The sequence below is a fragment of the Lissotriton helveticus genome, chromosome 1_2 (genome assembly GCF_964261635.1).
Source record: "Lissotriton helveticus chromosome 1_2, aLisHel1.1, whole genome shotgun sequence".
Taxonomy (NCBI): Eukaryota; Metazoa; Chordata; class Amphibia; order Caudata; family Salamandridae; genus Lissotriton; species Lissotriton helveticus.
The window spans coordinates 346,730,818-346,744,856 of NC_136058.1; the positions used below are offsets into that span (position 1 = coordinate 346,730,818).

General features: G+C 48.1%; 2 non-coding genes across 2 annotated transcripts; one reads left to right on the top strand and one right to left on the bottom strand.

Moving 5' to 3' along the window:
* Positions 1–202: 202 nt before the first annotated feature.
* Positions 203–275, bottom strand: TRNAM-CAU (transfer RNA methionine (anticodon CAU)). The gene has a single exon. It is a non-coding gene; the product is annotated as a tRNA-Met (tRNA).
* A 164-nt stretch (positions 276–439) lies between these two features.
* Positions 440–511, top strand: TRNAA-UGC (transfer RNA alanine (anticodon UGC)). The gene has a single exon. It is a non-coding gene; the product is annotated as a tRNA-Ala (tRNA).
* The last annotated feature ends 13,528 nt before the right edge of the window (positions 512–14,039 follow it).

A 14,039-nucleotide genomic window follows, 5' to 3' on the forward strand; every position in this document is an offset into this window, starting at 1 on the left:
ATCTCCAGGAGTCGCTGTTCTGTATCTCGGCTTTTTCCAGAAGGCTAGCCTGCCACCTTGTGGAAAGTTGAGGTTTCTCAGGCAGTTGGGGGGTCAGAACCCCACTTAAATAGGTTGCATTGAAAAATATTGTTTGAAATAGGCATAGTTTCCACTTTTCAAGAAAATCTGAGAATTTTGCTTGCCAAAAGGAGGAAATAAATGCCCTCTCTGAGGATCGAACTCAGGACCTTCAGATTATGAGACTGACGCGCTGCCTACTGCGCTAAGAAGGCTGCACACAAGCATCTCTAAACAAGACTATAGACCAGGAAGATAATCCAGGTGCGAGGCTTAAGGATTTTCCTGACTGAGACTTTATGCTGCAGTGTCAAGTGGGTTGACTTGGCAGACACTTACATTCAGGGTTTCCATGCATACAGTAAAACTTGGCATACAAGGGGATGTAGCTCAGTGGTAGAGCGCATGCTTTGCATGTATGAGGCCCCGGGTTCAATCCCCGGCATCTCCAGACTTTTGCCATGCTTGACTTGGATTTTGGCAGAAAACTAGGCTGGCTGTCAGTATTAAGGAAGAGATATGTCATGCAACTGGGATACGAACCTGTAGGAGAGTAGGGTCTGCAATCCTATGATCACCCAGATTTTTGCTTTTTGCTGCACTGGTTTACGACTTTCCCTGGCTGTGGGCCTGCTAATCAGACCCACAGCCTAGCTGTTCTCTCTATCCAAATTGTACCCAGGTACTGAATTGGCACTGGGCCCTCTCCAAGTCCCTGTACCCAGGGCTGAGGTGCACCCAGAAGTCTCCCAGGGGCTGAAGCATGTATTGTGCCACCCCTGGATTGACTAACTAAAACTGACACAACTGGCTGCACGACAGCTGGGGCAAGGTGGTGTACTCACCCTTTGCTTTAGATATAGTATACCTATATCTAACCCTAAAATGGACACACAGATCTCCTATCAGTCACTCCTATGGCAGGCCTTAACAATCCTGAAGGCAGAGTGCTTGGAATCGTGTGAGATGGTGCTCTGGCATGAGCTGAGCCCGTCTGCGGCTTTCGGGATCCATCCCTTAGCCGTTTCCATGATATCGCATACCATATACTCTTAAGTGCATTATAATCCTCGCGGTTATGTGCCAACTCTGGTATCGCTCTATCAAAACATGTCGAGTAAGGTGTCATACGAATTGGAATACTAACCCCTCGCCAATTCTGGCGACGGGGTTAGCATTCCACCCTTCTAGAGGGACACGACATGCCTGTAACCTATAACCCGGTTAAAAGTCAGACAGAGCCTTAGCATCCACAAAATGGATGCTGCCACCGAGACACAAGTCTGCCCTCCTGCTGCTGGGAGTCCTCCCAGAGCAGGAGATAAGGACAAAGGGTTTCCTGCCAGGGGCGGTGCCAGCACCGTCCCAGACAGGGTTTTGTGTATTGTAAGTAGGCAGGGCTTTAGAGGAAGGTGACTGCACGTGGCACCCCGGTGCTCACTGTGCATAGGCTGGCTGGAACCAGTTCCAGGGTCACTCCAGACCCTGTGCTGGGGAAAAGCCCGCCAAGGAAGTGGGTGTAACCACCCCCCTCCTAGTCCCACCCATAGGGCAGGACTTAGTCGCGTGCCAGCCCCTTTTTACAGGATAAAGGTAGAGACTGGCCCCCTTCCAAATCAGATCATCTTTGAATCCTGAAACTACTTTCTGCGAAAGGAACTCAAGACTTCTTCCTAAGATTTCTCCCTTGTGACTAAGGAGTAGTCACCCTGCATCCGCAGGCACCATCCAAGAACACTGCGGTCTGCTGTAAGTCCTTCCTCCGGAATCCGACTGCCCAGCTCGACGAGAACCGGCTTCCCTGGCACCTCTGACCTCTACCCACCTCTACAGCCCAGCTGAGAACCGTGGGTGCGACGAGACCTCAAGGGACCGGCCATCTGTAAGACTGCACGACTTCTTTCCAGCAAGCCCGCCGAGTAATCTACTGGTGAGTGCTTTGGGATCCGAGAAGCCCCGACTCTGAGCAGCTCCAGCTCCGAAGTGCAGCCCCCCAGCATCTCCACGATCTGCGTGGGGCCCTTCTGCTTTCCGCTGCTCACCGCGTTGTTTGGCTACTAGCCCGTTGGCTTGTGGCCTTCCTGACGACGCCCGACGACATTTCTGCTGCTGGTCTGGTTGCTCCAGACTGGCCCTTGCTCCCTTCCAGAAGAGGAGCACCCTGGACCCTCCTGGTCCACTCAAGACGCCATTTTGAGTCCACCGCGTGGGCTTGAATTAGCCAAGGCTTGTTGCCCAATCCTGGGTAACTTCGACGCCAACGACTTCATCCTTCGTGGGACAGTTCGCACCTCCATCCTGGTCGCCGACAACGCCTCCTGGTCCGAGAGACTGCAGAGCCCAGCAGTGCCCACTCACCTGACTGCGGTGACTTCGCCCGGTGCCATCCTGGTGCCCACTTAATCACTGGCTAGTGATTCAAGAACTTGGTCCCCTCTGCTTTCAGGTTTTCTTCTTCCTTGATCCAGGCTTGGATCCATCGAACTTTCCTTCACTGGTCGCCTGCCAGCAACTTCTTCCTTCCAGGCTCCTGGTCCGGCAACGAGATCCCCGACGTCTTTTCAGACCTATGCAGCTGCAGCCCCTGGGCTAGGTAACTTCGGCACTCCGGTGTCCCAGCATAGCCTCACTATCCAAGGGTCAGGATCCACTGTCATTTTCTCCCTACCAGGTCGGGTTCGCCCGTGAACACTAACTTTGTGAATTCTAGCTTCCATAGACTTTGTCCCGCATCCCGCGTGAGAGTGCACACTCTGCACCCGAGTCCCCTAGGCCTCCTAGTAGTAATCTAACGATTCCCTAGTCCAGTCCTAGCGATTCCAAAGCCTATTAGAACTGTTACTTACCTGCTAGTAATTCGCATTCCACTTTTAGCGTATATGGTTTTTCGTGCCCCTCGGGCATTTGTGTAACGTGCTAACTTAAAAGTATTTTCGTAAGAGTTTTGTTGTGTGCTTAGCTCCCTGTCTCATAAAGAGCCAGGGTAGTCTTGTTATAAATAAATACACTGTTTATTTTCATAACAACTTGTGTGGTGTCCTTTCACTGGGTGTTCAAGGGGTAATGTGATGGTAAAACAGCTGGCTTAACACGCCCTCTAGAGTCTTAGCCTTAGACTGCTCGTATCCATGCTACTAGGATAGCTGGTCTATAAGGTTGACTTACAACCAATCATCAATAAGGGTTGTTTGGACTGATATATAGTGATCACTAGAATAGTGAGCACTGCACATCAGGCCAACTTCTCACATTGGTGAGCAGCGGTTGGGATTTGAGCTTGCTGTTGTTTTACCACACATATCCTAAGAATATCTTGTGAAAGATCACATAAGTACCAAAGGTACATATAACTTAGCTTAGAATACTCTGAGTTCTACTGAACCAGCTGTTGTAGCTCCTAGGGCCTAGCACACCCTAAACTACAACTCTAGCAAGGGATCAGTAGGCAAACATATAGTGTAGGTAAGTGCACCACTTACACCTCACTAGAAAAGCATGTCGACTCAGGAGGACTCTACTGAGACTCCCCTGGTCAGTGTTGACCCTCCACAGGTCACTTCAAGATATGCAGCTCTCAGCTTTCATGAGATGAGACAGATCTGTGTCTCCAGAAAACTGAAGCAGGGGTCTAACCCCACCACTTCCTTTCTGATAGGTCTCTTAGAGACATATGATGCCAGAAAGCTTTCTCAGTTACATGAGAACATGCCATCCTTAGAGGGAACCTCTGGGGATCCAGATCTCCACAACACTGATTCAGCAGTTGAGGAGGAGGATCAGGAGGTACTCTCTGGGGATGAGGTAGACAAGGGTCTTGAGGTAGTCAGAAGGCTAACTAGGACCAACTTAGACTTACTTGGGCTAGGATCTGGGGGCCCCCCAGTACTAACCCGAAGTGGGCCTAACCTTGGAGTTAGGAGAGATAGATCTCTTTCTAGGGACTCCAATAGATCTCTGCACTCTAATGCCTCTTCTCAGGGGAGAAGGAATCCTCCACAGAGGAGATTTACTTCCCCTCAGAGAAAGGAGCATGAGGCTAGGATGAGACAAGCTGAACTGAGGATTGAAAGGGAAGAAATTGCCCTGGCCAAAGAGAAGCTTGCCCTGGCAAGAGAGCAGCAGATGAGTGGGCTAGCTCCCACTGGTGGCAGCAATCTCCCAAGAGATAGAGAGAAGGGTTTAGATACTAAACACCTGACTAAAATAGTGCCCCCCTTTAAGCAAGGGGATGACATCCAGAAATGGATGGCTGCTCTGGAGAGGGCCTGCACTGTGCAGAACATTCCCCAGAGTCAGTGGGCAGCTATACTGTGGCTCTCCTTTGATGGTAAAGGTAGAGATAAGCTCCTCACTACAAGAGTGGAGGATGCTAACAATTACCAGGTCCTGAAGAATACACTGGTTGATGGGTTTGGTTTAACCACTGAGCAGTACAGGTTGCTGTTCAGAGACACCCAGAAAACTCAGTCTCAGGACTGGTCTGATTTTGTGGATTGTGCCACTAAGGCTTTGGAGGGCTGGTTGCTGGGTAGCAAGGTTACAGATTACACAGGATTGTATAATCTAATGATGAGAGAACAAATTTTGAACAATTGTCAGAACCAGTTGCTGCACCAGCACCTTGTTGATTCAGATCTGACCTCTCCCCAAGAATTGGGAAAGAAGGCAGACAAATGGGTCAGGACAAGGATCAAGCAGAACCAGAACCAGAACCAGGGTGGTCAGAAGAAAGCAGACCAGAAGGGTAATGTTAAGAATGAGCAAAATGACCAGAAGTCTTCACCAGGTCCCCAACAAACCAAAGAGGGTGGGGGTCAGGCTTCCCAGAAGAAGAAGACTCAAGAAGGCCAGTCAAAAAGGTGGTGCCAGTACTGCAAAAGTAAATCTCACTGGTTTAGTGAGTGCACCAAAAGAGGAGGAGGACAAACTCCTGCCACTACAGCTCCTAAAGCAACTGCACCCCCTAGTACAGTCAGTAGTGGTAGTGTCACTCCCAAGGCATTAGTTAGGTTAACCTTGGGTACTGAGGGGTCTGACAACTTAGTTGGCACACTCACTCAGGCTGTCCTTGTCTGTACAGGGGATATGGATATGTCCCCTGAAATAAGTCCCAATACTTTGGGCAAATACAGGCAGACACCTTTGATTAATGGCAAGATGGCTCAGGCCTATAGGGACACTTGTGCCAGTGTCACCATGGTGACACCTAACTTTGTGGACCCTGGACAGATCATGCCAGGTACTGATTTCCTGGTGACCAATGCCAGCAATGTCACTACTAGTCATAGTGTGGCAATTGTAGCTTTCTCCTGGGGTGGAGTGAAGGGACAAAAGAAAGTTGTAGTCAGTTCAGACCTCCCAGTTGATTGTTTGTTGGGCAATGATTTGGAGTCATCACAATGGTCAGAAGTGGAGCAGAGGACTCACATGGAGATGTTAGGCTTGCCAGCACATGTGCTTGCTGTGACTAGGTCACAGGCCAGAAGATGCCCCACTGAACAGGTGCTGGATCCTGAAATTAGGGACCAGACACCTTCCAAGAAGAAGAGCAGTAAGGGTAAGGCTTTGCCTTCCCCCTTGCCCCAGGTTGAGGATCAAGTCTCTGAGGAGGCTGATCTAGAAGAGCTGAGGGAAACTGAGCCTAAAGAGCTTGAACTTGATCAAGTTGAGTTTCTGGGCTCAGGGGGACCCTCCAGAGCAGACCTGGGGAAGGAACAGTTGAGCTGCCCTTCCCTTGAACCCCTCAGACAGCAGGCTGCTGCTGAGGCTGCAGGGAATGCCACAGGTGCCCACAGGGTATACTGGGAAGATGGACTCCTGTACTCTGAGTCAAGAGACCCCAAGCCTGGTGCAACCAGGAGGCTGGTCATCCCCTTGTCTCTGAGAGGTTTCCTTCTCACCTTGGCCCATGAGATTCCCCTTGCAGGTCATTTAGGTCAGACAAAGACTTGGGACAGGCTTGTCTCACACTTTCACTGGCCCCATATGAATGAGAATACCAAGGAGTTTTGTCGCTCATGTGTCACTTGCCAAGCCAGTGGTAAGTCAGGTGGCACAACAAAGGCCCCCCTCATACCACTACCTGTGGTGGGGGTTCCCTTTGAAAGAGTGGGGATTGACATTGTTGGTCCAATGGAACCCCAGACAGCATCAGGACACAAGTTTATACTGGTGGTGGTGGACCATGCCACCAGGTATCCTGAGGCTATTCCCCTTAGGACCACTATAGCCCCTGTAGTGGCAAGAGCCCTAGTTGGAGTGTTCTCCAGAGTGGGTTTCCCTAAGGAGGTCGTTTCTGACAGAGGTACAAACTTCATGTCAGGATATCTGACTGCCATGTGGAAAGAGTGTGGTGTGAACTACAAGTTCACCACACCCTATCATCCACAATGCAATGGGCTTGTTGAGAGATTCAACAGGACCCTGAAAGGGATGATTCATGGACTACCTGAACCTCTTAGGAGAAGATGGGATGTCCTGATCCCCTGCCTCTTGTTTGCTTACAGAGAGGTCCCACAGAAGGGGGTTGGCTACAGCCCTTTTGAGCTTCTGTATGGGCATCCTGTGAGAGGACCCCTGTGTTTGGTGAAGGAAGGATGGGAGAGACCTCTCAAAAAGCCTGCAACCAACATAGTGGACTATGTACTTGGTCTCCGCTCCAGGATGGCTGAGTATATGGAGAAGGCATCTAAAAACCTTGAGGCCAGCCAGGAACTTCAAAAAGCTTGGCATGACCAAAAGGCTGTACTGACTGTGTACCAGCCAGGACAGAAGGTGTGGGTGCTGGAGCCAGTGGCCCCAGCAGCTCTGAAAGACAAATGGTCTGGGCCCCACACCATCATTGAGCAAAAGGGAGAGGTTACCTACTTGGTGGACCTTGGAACTCCCAGGAGCCCTCTCAGAGTGCTCCATGTTAACAGGCTCAAGGCATATGTTGACAGGAAGGACATGAGCTTGCTCATGGCCACAGATGAGGGACAGGAGGAAGAGAGTGACCCTCTCCCAGACCTGCTCACTCAGAATCCTGATGATGGGTCAGTTGATGGTGTTGTCTTTTGTGGCAGCCTCACTGAACATCAGCAACAGGATTGCAGGCAAGTTCTGCAATCCTTTCGACATATGTTCTCTCTGACACCCAGCCAAACTGATTGGTGTACCCATGATGTTGACACTGGAGACAGTCTGCCTGTCAAGAGTAAAATCTACAGGCAGCCTGATCATGTTAGAGACTGCATCAAAACTGAAGTGCAGAAAATGTTGGAACTGGGAGTCATTGAGCCCTCAGATAGCCCTTGGGCTAGCCCAGTAGTTCTAGTGCCAAAACCTCACACCCAGGGTGATAAGAGAGAGATGAGGTTTTGCGTAGACTACAGAGGCCTCAATGCAGTCACTAAGACTGATGCCCACCCAATACCAAGAGCAGATGAGCTTATAGATAGATTGGCTTCTGCCAACTTCTTAAGCACATTTGATTTGACAGCTGGGTATTGGCAAATCAGGTTAGCTGAGGAAGCCAAACCCAAGACAGCATTTTCTACCCCTGGAGGGCATTATCAATTTGTGGTAATGCCCTTTGGACTGAAAAATGCACCTGCCACCTTCCAAAGGTTGGTGAATCAAGTCCTCACTGGGCTGGATGACTTCTGTGCAGCTTATCTTGACGATATTGCTGTCTTTAACTCCACCTGGGAGGATCACCTGGTCCACCTGAGGAAAGTGTTAGAGGCCCTGCAAAAGGCAGGCCTCACTATCAAGGCCACAAAGTGCCAGATAGGGCAGTCACAGGTTGTATACCTGGGCCACCTTGTAGGTGGAGGCCAGGTTCAGCCACTGGAGAGTAAGATACAGGCCATCAAGGACTGGACTCCACCAATCACCCAGACTCAGGTTCGAGCTTTCTTGGGCCTGACTGGGTACTATAGGAAGTTTGTCAGAAATTATGGGTCCATAGTGACCCCCCTTAATGACCTGACAAGCAAAAAGATGCCAAAGAAAGTTCAGTGGACAGCAAGCTGTCAGAAAGCATTCAATGACCTAAAGCAGGCCATGTGCACAGCACCTATCCTCAAGAGTCCAGATTACTCCAAGCCATTCATTGTCCAAACAGATGCTTCTGAGTTGGGTGTGGGAGCTGTTCTGTCTCAACTGAATTTTGATGGTAATGATCAGCCTATTGCTTTCATTAGTAGGAGGTTGACACCCAGAGAGAAAAATTGGTCAGCTATTGAGAGGGAGGCCTTTGCTGTGGTCTGGGCCCTGAAGAAGCTGAGGGCCTACTTGTTTGGCACTCACTTCACCATTCAGACAGACCATAAGCCCCTCTTGTGGCTAAATCAGATGAAGGGTGAAAACCCCAAACTGCTTAGGTGGTCCATTTCCCTACAGGGGATGGATTTTACAGTGGAGCATAGACCTGGGACTGATCACAGCAATGCTGATGGGCTCTCCAGGTATTTCCACTTAGAGCAAGAAGACTCACCTGGTCAAGGTTAGCTTATTGTCCCAAAGTTTGGGGGGGGGTCATGTAGGAGAGTAGGGTCTGCAATCCTATGATCACCCAGATTTATGCTTTTTGCTGCACTGGTTTACGACTTTCCCTGGCTGTGGGCCTGCTAATCAGACCCACAGCCTAGCTGTTCTCTCTATCCAAATTGTACCCAGGTACTGAATTGGCACTGGGCCCTCTCCAAGTCCCTGTACCCAGGGCTGAGGTGCACCCAGAAGTCTCCCAGGGGCTGAAGCATGTATTGTGCCACCCCTGGATTGACTATCAGAATCAGAATCAGAATCATCTTTATTTCGATAGTTAAAAACTATCATAAAAAGTACATACACAAAACATATAAAATCCGATTCAGCATATACAATTTCAGAAAAGACCAATTTGGTTAAAACTAATCACAGTAAAAAATTGTAGAAAAGAGGAAGAATAAGGATTACAGAGATTAAAAAAAGATTGTCCAGGGGGCTTATATCAATTAAAAAACATTAATTCATTCATAGTTTCAGCCCCATTGAGTTCAATCCCTCGTATTCCTCAATTTAACAGCAATCTTCAGGAAACTGATAATACAACAGAGAGTCCTTGTATCCATAGCTTTTTGGAGGAATAACAGAGCAGTTTTGGCTTGGGAGATTTTCGCCTCCTTTAAAATATTTACAAGAAATCCTCTGCGGGGTAAACTATAAAAAGGACATAATAATACAAAATGAAGGGTGTCCTGCGGAGACCTATTGTCGCAGCCGCAGGCACCCTTCTGCTCAATTGTCCGAGTAAAACCCGATGGGTAGGCTAGAATATTTGGCAACAAATTGAGCCTAAAACGGGAAATTAAAAATCTCTCTTGCTGATTGTGCATTAAAAACAAATAGGGTTCCATACCCCTCTCATTACAGACAAGAGAGTAGGCTAAAACTGATTTTTTAGCAGAGTTTTCTTGTATTCTGGCCTGCTCATATTTATCATATAAGTGCTTTTCGATCTTAGACCTGCAAGAGCTATTAATTTTAGTGGGGTCTGAAAAAACCCATTCTAACCCGATGGATTTTAGGGCATCACTAACATATTTGAGCCAGTCAATTAGCAACCACCTATCTCTCTTTACACAGTCTGTGATGATCAATCTAGAAAGACCTGCATTCGGGTTTTGCCAAATCCGAAGCCAAGACAGAATAGGTTTGAGCTTAATCAAATCAGCTATAAACTGAAGTCCCAGTTCCTTGTGTGTGATAAAAGCAGGAACGCTCTGTGGCAATCTTAACAGTTTTTTTAAGAATGTATCTTCCTCCACTTGGAGTAAGTGAGCATCCCTGAAACCCCACACCTCCGCCCCATACGTGGCCTTCGAAATGCTGACTGCTCTATATAATGTTACGACTTGTTCCGGAGACCAACGTCCCATCCTGCGGGCAAAATTAAGGATTGAACCATTTGCCGCAACCAGCTTCCTTGACCTTTCCTCCAGTAGTTGATTAAACCCCAATTGACCATCAAAGAGTACACCCAGATAGGAAAAGGAGTTTACAAAATCAAACACATGTGCTCCTAATGAAAAAGAAAACTTTTTCAGGGGCTTTTTCCCTGCCACCATGATGAAAGATTTGCTGAGATTCACGGAGAGATCCAAACTCTCCATGAAGCTACCAAACCCCTCAATGAGGCACTGCAGGCCGACCGCAGTTCTAGCAAGGAGGACGGCGTCATCCGCGTACAAAAGTACAGGTATCTGACGCCGTCCTGCTCTCGGGCAGTCCGTTCCCAGAGTCAGCAGTGCACTCTCCAATCCATTAATGTAGAGAGAAAATAAAAAGGGAGCCAGGATACACCCCTGCCTCACCCCGCTAGAGCACGGGAAGGGATCAGTACTCACCCCTCCCGCGCTGTAGCGGACCTTGGCCGTGGTGTTCCAATGAAGCTCCCTTAGGATGTCAATCAAGTCTGATTCCATCCCCAACTCCTGCATCAGAGCCCACAGTTTAGATCTGTTCACATTATCAAAGGCTGCTGCTAGATCCATGAACCCCATAAACAGGGTACCATTTTCACTTTTAGTGTATTTAGCAGCCAACAGATATAGATTAAGACATTGGTCACTCGTTGACCTACCCGTTCTAAATCCATATTGAGTCTCCACCAGGGTGTTGTGGAGATCAGTCCACTCAGATAACCGGTTTAATATAACTCTCCCCAGAAGTTTTGCTGAGACGTCAATTAACGAAATTGGCCTATAGCATTGTGGATTGTCCCTACAGCCTTTCTTATAAATAGGGACAATCACAGCTGTAGACCAAGAACGTGGGAGTCCTGTTTTAATGGCCGCGTTTAAGACTCTGGTCAAAATAGGTGCCCACAAGTCAGTTTTGCTCAGGAAGAGATCCGGCGGGGTCCCATCCGGCCCCGGAGCTTTATTTCTAGACAGTCCCTGGATGGCCTTCAGGACCTCGAGGAGTGAAAATTCCAGAGCCACTTTACTACGTGCAAAACATGAGTCCTGCTTTGCCACCAATGACTCATCATGTTGGTTATAAAGACCTTGGAAGTGGGCTATCCAGTCACCTGGGAGAATATTAGTACCGATAGTTAATGCACTCGAGTCTTGGAGACCTGGTCTATTTATGATTCTCCAAAACTGAGTAAAGTCTCTGTTCTCCCCTGCTTCTCTAAGGTCTGCCCACACCTCCTTGTGTAGTTCCAACTTCCTAACCTTAACCTGGGCCTTATAGTTTTGCCTGCAGAGAGCTATTACCGTCTTGTCTCTCGGGGAGTCCTTTAGGGCTTGTTTTAGCTCTCTAAGAGCCAAAGAGCACTTTGAATTAAACCATCTGGGAGAGGAATGTACTTTGAGGGGCTTTTTAGTTTTCAAAAGTCCCTCTGCCACCTTTGTTAGTGATTCAAACGCTACGACCACCTCCCTATCTCCCATTTCTAAGTCCAGACAAACATCAATATAATTTTTACCATTCTTTATTAGGGAGCTATAAAAATCTAGTGGGTTGATCGTGGACCATCTCAACCGCCTCCCTTGGTCTATAGGATACATTACTGTGTCCCCTTTTTGCGGCTTAGCTACAATATTGTTGTATTTTAATAAGAGAGTTAAGGGGTTGTGATCACTGAAAGGACTCCACTCAATTTGAGCCTCCAAAATACTATGTTTACCGAAAGCGGAGATCATTATAAAGTCTATAACAGAGGCACATCCTCTACCCTTAAATGTCGGTGTAACAGCCTCTCCTGGTTTGACTGACAATAAATCCATGGTATGAGACAGGGCAAAGGATTCACAGACTTTCATTAGCATAGAGCCTTCTCTGCCATGGTCAAAATGTGGCCCAGTTTCCCTCGGACATGATGACCAGTCAGGGGAAAACGTAAGTAAACTTGGACAAAGGTGACAATTAAAGTCCCCCATTAGTAGAACAGTCGGTTCAAATCCCGCTTTCCCTGACTCTAATTCATCCTTTAACCTTGTTTCCAGTTCAATTATTACAGGAAAATGACCATCCACGGGTCCTGAATTATAAAAGTTCAGGATTAGGAAGCTCTGTCCTACTCCCTGAAATCTTATTGCCTGCAGGGTATCAGACACCCAGCCTGATTGAGTCCAATTACCCTTTATTTCTAAATTAACATAAATGACTAGACCACCCCTAGCCCTTCCTGAGCTTGACTCTTTAGCAGGCCCAAAAAGAACATTTATAGCCCTCCAATTGTAAATGATCTGGGGTTAGAGCCCAAGTCTCTTGGAGGACTATAATATGAAAACCCCTAATGTACTCACACCAGTCCACTGAGTTCAGTTTGGCCCCCAAACCTGCCACATTCCAGGAGATAAAACTTAGTCCTCCCCTCTCCTCTTTTCTTTTTAATGAGCCCACCATGTCTTGCCCACTCCTCTCTTCTGAAAAAATCACAAGAGAACTAGCCGACTCCTCCCTCTGTATCTGGGGAGCTATAGACACAGTTCCCCACAGGTCCAGATTCCTTATACCTCCCCTAGTAATGCTTTGGCTTGCAATAGGTACATTTTCCAAAGAAAGGGCATCTTTACCCCTTCCCGGGGCACTGGAGGTGGGGGCCCTACCACCAGGCAGTAGTCAATCATTTTCTTCAAGATCCTGCAAGGGTGAAAACCTATTTCTCCACTGAGGTTGATCATATGAAGGGCGAAGGTGGGTCATAAACTCTGGGATTCGCATCTTATTTATATATTGTGGAATGTTATTAGATAGTTTTCCATCCCGCCACTTTGTAAACCCACTGACATTGTTCATGCTGCTCCACTTTCTAGGATAAAAACAGCCCAGTGGTACCGCACGAATAGTACTTGTATGGTTCCTATTCGGGAGTCTTAGGATGTGACCTACAAGTTTGGGATCCCTGAAGTTTGCCACTATACAATCGCCCCTTATGTCCTTATTCCTTCCCCCAACCCAAGACACCCTCCTTACATGGACTATTTCACCATTTACACCTGTGTTCAGAGGTCTGTGTATATTTAACCAGCCTGCCAGTTTTGCATGTAATTGATTATATGTTTCTTTTTCTAATGGGCCTAGTTCTGGTACTCCTACGAACACGACCACATAAGGAATGGCCTCAGGTGGGAGATCTATGTGTGGTGGTGGAGGGCTATCTGGGCCCGGGGCAGGGTCTCGGGATTCATTAAATACGCTAGGGAGGTTCGAGTTTAGCTGCTTGTTCTCCACTCGGCCTTGCGTCGGTAGCTGGGGAGGAATCGGATTGGTAGTTGTAGCGGATGCTTGCTGGGCTAGACCCGTATTGCGTCCCTGGGGGGTTACTGGGGCATTATGTATCTGGGCCAAGGTATGAGCCACACAGTTGTTTGTTCGACTATCGTTGGTGCTGGGGTTAGGTACAACACCTCGGGAATCAGTGAGCCCAACATGTGTACTATTCTTTAACAGCAACTCTAGCGATTTACTTTGCTTCGCTACTTCATTTGCCAACTTATCTACCCTGCTGATCACAGGCTTTAAGTGAGAGGCAATAGATTGTTCAAAGAAACTCTTAAGGTCCCCCATGACATCCTCAAACCATCTTGGCGGGCTTAGTTTCGGTTCAGCATTCACCACTTTCCCCCTAGGAGTTTGCCCATTTTTTTCACTAACCTCCACCCTCACAGCCTTCCTCTTCTTATTCGGGCCCTTGGTCCTCCCTTGCTTTGTAGATTTGTCATGGCTGATACCAGCCTTGTTCCCTTGGATGTCTATTCTTTCTTGCCCTGCTCGGGCAGGGGGTTGGGCACAGGGGACCCCCTCAATCGGGTTACTCAAAACAGATGCATTAACTGATGTATTTAAACTATCTGTTACTGAAAGGGCTGTTAATTGTAGGGGGCTCGAGAGTACGGGAATAGGTGAGGCGGAGAGACTCCTTTCCATTCGCTCAATTTGCCCCGTAACCGACCTTAACATCAAGTCTATTGCGGTAGGCTTTTTAGTTGTAGTTAACACCC